Source organism: Alligator sinensis, unplaced genomic scaffold, assembly GCF_000455745.1.
Source record: "Alligator sinensis unplaced genomic scaffold, ASM45574v1 scaffold615_1, whole genome shotgun sequence".
NCBI lineage: Eukaryota > Metazoa > Chordata > Crocodylia > Alligatoridae > Alligator > Alligator sinensis.
In genome coordinates, this window is record NW_005841982.1 from 1,004,276 (window position 1) to 1,009,502 (window position 5,227).

The window sequence follows — 5,227 nt, forward strand, 5'->3', positions numbered from 1 at the left end:
GACCAGGTGACCTATCACCTGGACAAGGGAGAAGAGATTGATGTCATATATCTTGACTTCAAAAAAGCCTTCGATCTCGTATCCCATGATCACCGCTTGGTGAAACTGGCCAATTGTTGCCTTGGGTCCACTACGATCCACTGGCTGGGAAATTGGCTCCGTGGTCGGACCCTGAGGGTGGTAATTGACAGAAGTCAATCAACATGGTGCCCTGTGACTAGTAGGGTCCCCAAGGCTCTGTCCTTGGACCCATATTGGCCAACATCTTCATTAATGATGTGGACATTGGAGTCAGAAGCAGACTGGCCAAGTTCGCTGATGCCGCCAAACTTTGGGGCAAAGCATCCACACCAGAAGACAGGAGGGTGATCCAGGCTGACCTGGACAGGCTCAGCAAATGGGCGGACGAGAACCTGATGGTGTTTAACACTGAAAAATGCAAGGTTCTCCACCTTGGGAGGAAAAACTTGCAGCATCCTTATAGCCTCGGCAATGCTACACTGGCTAGCACTACGGAAGAAAGAGACTTGGGGGTCATCATTGACCACAAGATGAACATGAGCCTGCAATGCGATGCTGCGGGTAGTAAAGCGACCAAAACGCTGGCTTGCATCCACAGATGCTTCTCAAGCAAATCCCGGGACGTCATTCTCCCCTTGTACTCCGCCTTGGTGAGGCTGCAGATGGAGTACTGCGTCCAGTTTTGGGCTCCACAATTCAAAAAGGATGTGGAGAAGCTTGAGAGAGTTCAGAGAAGAGCCACGCACATGATCAGAGGTCAGGAAAACAGACCTTACGATGACAGGCTGAGAGCCCTGGGGCTCTTTAGCCTGGAAAAGCACAGGCTCAGGGGTGATCTGATGGCCAACTATAAGTTTATCAGGGGTGACCACCAGTATCTGGGGGAACATTTGTTCACCAGAGCGCCCCAAGGGATGACGAGGTCGAACGGCTACAAACTACTGCAAGCCCGATTCAGGCTGGACATAATGAAGAATCTGTTTACTCTCCGAGCCCCCAAGGTCTAGTACAGCCTGCCATCGGAGGTGGTTCAAGCACCTACATTGAACACCTTCAAGAGTAAATTGGATGCTTATCTTGTTGGGATCCTATGACCTCAGCTGACTTCCTGCCCTTCAGGCAAGGAGCTGGACTTGATGATCTTTCGAGGTCCCTTCCAGCCCTAATGTCTATGAAATGTGCTATTGCCCTGCATCCCCTCTCAAATTTTTGGATTCATAAGGAGCCCTTTTTGACATATAATGCACACCCCAATTTTCCCCAGCTGGTTTTGGGGGGAAAGGTATGGATTACGTGCAAAAAAATCTGAAAGCTTATGAATTTCTCATGTATTTAGTCTGTAAGGTGCTTTACAACTGAAGATGTTCACATTATCTAAAAAACTGTCTAATCAGTGTTTGTATCCTGCTAAGTTCGTAACTTCAATGATATCTTATAATAGTACATTAATTATGGGTTACATTAAAGTAAATATTTTCTCACTTTCAAATTTGTTGCCTTTCAACTAACGTACCAAAATATGAAATACAAAAGCATGGATAGGCAAGCTTCAGGTCCATCACCACACATCTTTTTCATTTCTTTAAGAACCCTTTACAGAGTTTATCTGCAGATAATTTTCCTGCAGGAGACCTTCTACTGAACACAGTACTAAGGCTCTGCACTGTATCTGGTGTACCATGATGAGGCCGCTTCTGTAACCTGTGAGAGTACTGCAGTAGAGAGATGACATGCTGGCTGGAACATGTACAGCTTTTAAATTATCGTTGTTATTGCCTGAAGACTGGGCCCAACCTGTCCCCACTTTTTGTGAAGGATACATTTTTTAAGGTTGGTGCACAGAGGAAATTTAGAGAGAAAGAGAGAGAGAGAGCCTACAGACATCAAACACAAATGGACAGAACCATCAACTATACTCTCCTTTCTTCAAAACTTCATATTACTCTCCTCCTGCTGCCAAGTGTGCAGCAGGCCAAGGCAGAGGCATGCAGGGGTGGAGTTGTGGGGGAGGGGGTTTCCAAATGAATATGGGAATGGTTGAGAAAAGATGTCAGGACACTGATACTGAGCCCTCATGCTGTTAAATCCTATTGGTCCAGTAACAACCTGTACCTTGCTCAAAAGCTTCAGAAAAGAATAAAGGAAATTATGCAAAGAAGACACTGAGTAAGTCACAGCAGCTTGCCCATGATTCCAACCTTGCCCAGCTGCTATTCAGGATAGCAAACGGCTGTAAAATAATGTCAGCAAAGACATTATTACTTCCTGTAGTTGCCTAACATGGGAAAAAGTGACAGAGGGTAAGCCTTGAGACTGTGGCCTCAATCCAAAATTACTCAAATTAGTGAAAGCCCTTTCACTCTAGCAATCTTTTGAACTAGGCCTAAATGAACTGCATAATTCAAGCCTGTCCCATTGATCAAAACTATTAGAGAAACAAAGATCATCACCACAGAATGCCTTCAAAAACAACATAGGGCAGGGGTGTCAAACATAAGACCTGTGGGCCATACTTGGCCCCCAAAGCCCTGCCGACTGGATGCCGGTGCTGCCCCTGGGTCTGATCACACCTATGTGCAGTGCATGGCACAGGGCTGGTCCATAGGCTGGATACGGCACATGCACCCCATCCCCTTTCCCTTCCCCAGCACACTTGAACTGGTGACCACTCCAGTTGGTCTGGGACCTGTTCTGCATGCAGCATGGATCCCAGAGTGGCTGGAACAGGCATCGTATGTGGCACAGTCTGGCCAGAGCAGTCCAGCTGGAATAAGCCAAACACAGTCACCTCTTTGAGACATAAGCCACATGTGGTGCCCATTCCAGCTAGTCTGGGACATGGGCTGTAGGTAGTACTTGCACCCACCACAAAAATGCAGGTCCTGAACCGGCTAGAGCAATGTGCCACATGCGGTGCAGTCCCAGAGCTACCAGGGCAGTTGCCACGTGCAGTGTAGTCCAGGCAGGGCAGCCACAGTACGAGTGCAGCTGTCACTCTGGCTGGACTGTACCACATGAAGCACCTGCTCTGGATGTTCTGGAATCCCTTGCATATGCAGCACAGATCCCAAACTGACTGGAGCAGCTGTTAGATCACGTATGCTGAGGAAGGGGAAAGGGAAGGGAGAAAAGGAACCCAATAGTCTGTGGACTGACCTGAAGCCACTCATCTAGCCTGAGGGGCCAGATGAGTTTGACACCCCTGACATATGGTCTCTGTACCTAACTCTCTTTTCCCTCTTCCCAAAGCTACGGGGATTTTTGCAGCCTTGCAGCAGTAACACGCATAAAACATGCATAACTGCAGCAGTGAAGCTCTGCAAAAAGCCCCCTTGGATCAGGGTAAGATTCATTTGTGTGAAATCTCAGCCCTGTTCTCTCCCATAGCTTAGAAAATAGAGTTTAGTTCCCTTTGCCCCATGCCAAAGTGGCTGCACAAACCCAGCACAGATCCAGGCTTATGGGTAGTCTGTGGTTGGACTCTAAAATATCTTTTAAGCTAGGGACAGAAATTACATATAAACCGGTATAAGTGATCAAAAAACTAGTCCAAATCTGTAGTACAATAGAAGTTCAAAATGACTGAACCTGGTTTAATATAAACTTGGATGGATGTAGTATCAGACTTAACTGATTTAGGTTAACTCAGTTTATTGAACTTCTGTACCAGATCCCCTCCACATTCAAATTAGCTCACAGTCCCCCAGCACCCCAGGATGCTTTGTACCTTCCCTGCAAGCCCCCCCCACCTCACAGGGTGGGCAGGCTAGCCTTGGCCCAAGCTGTCTGCTTAAGCAGAACAGGGAGGTGTGCTCTAGAGCCCCGGGCTTCTGGGCTGAGTCACTGCAGGCATTTCCAGAATCAAAAGTGGAAGTCTATTCACTTGCCTATTGGTTCAATCTACAGTTTAGAGTAACCTGCAAAGATTGAATTGATTCAGCCTCAGGCTTTTTGACTGTCTGTTCTTAGCCTCAGAGACAAAACTAAGATCTATGCTGTTTATAAATTTTACAAGCATCCAATTTTGATTTTAGCTTTCAGTAAATACAATACTTTGCCTCCAGGCTGTGGGAGTTATAGCAAAAGGATCACTGGATATAAGGCTCCTTATTATTACCCCATGTCAACTGTTCAAGGTTCAGAACATGTCTTGAGCAAAATGTGCTAAAAGCACCATTAGCTGCATGTGGACACTTGATTTGCTTTGCTATTGTTCGACCCCAGTGGTTTTCAACCTTACTGGACTTGAGGCACCCCTCATTAGCAGGGATCCTGGTCTTCCACAACAAAAAACAATTGCAAATTCTCTGATAAAAAATTGCAAATTCTCTGATTAAAAACCCAAATCCATGATTAAGATGAAAGGCCACTATATGTATAGATATCAGCTGAACACAATGTGTTATTGATATATTTAGAGTTTTAAAGCAATTTGGAAACCTACCAGTGCCTCAATCAGCATAATGTAATAAATCTTAAATTCTTATACATTTTGGTATTTGATTTTGGGTTTTTATCATGGAAAATCAGAGCTCCTTCTGTCCCCTCAAATCACACAATGCAGGTCCAGGCCCATCCTCCCAAGCCACAGCCCCCAAGAATTACCTTCCCCCCCACAACCCCCTGGCCCTGCTGATGCCCCTCACTCCCCCACCAACAACCCCCTTACCCTCCAGCCCTGCCTGAGGGGACCATACCTGCCAGGGCTACGGGACCAGGAACCCAGGTCTGCAGACCCCTGCCCCCCGCAGCAGTACCTGAGCCCTGGCTGCTGCCCACAGGAGGCAGCAGCTGCTGCAGTAAAGCAGAAAACAGAGCCCGGTTCCCCCTCTCTCACAGGTGGCATGGTTAAAGTAGATCGGGGGGGGGGAGGGGTGCAGGCTGGCCGCTGTGGGCTCAGGTTCCCCACCCTGCTGCCCTCCCTCTCAGGGCCTCCATGGCGCAGCAGGCAGGACCCAGCAGCACACAGTGGGGATGGGTGGGGAAGCTTGTTTCCACTGCTGCAAGCTCCACGCTGCCCTGTTGATGCACCCCTTGTCTGCCCCGCAGCAGCGAGGAGCACAACCCCACACCACAACTCCTGCTGCTGCTGGGCAAGCAGGGGATGCCTTGCTAGGGCAGTGAGGAGCTCATAGCAGCAAGGAGCTTCCCCTCATGACCCGGCTCTGCTCTGCTGCGCCAGGTCCTACCTGCTCTGCCCCAGAAG

General features: G+C 48.2%; 1 protein-coding gene across 9 annotated transcripts in view; it reads left to right on the forward strand.

The window, feature by feature from the left end:
* SPIDR (scaffold protein involved in DNA repair) overlaps nt 1-5,227 on the forward strand; it is a 357,525-nt gene that overhangs the window by 314,311 nt on the left and 37,987 nt on the right. The window lies entirely within an intron of this gene.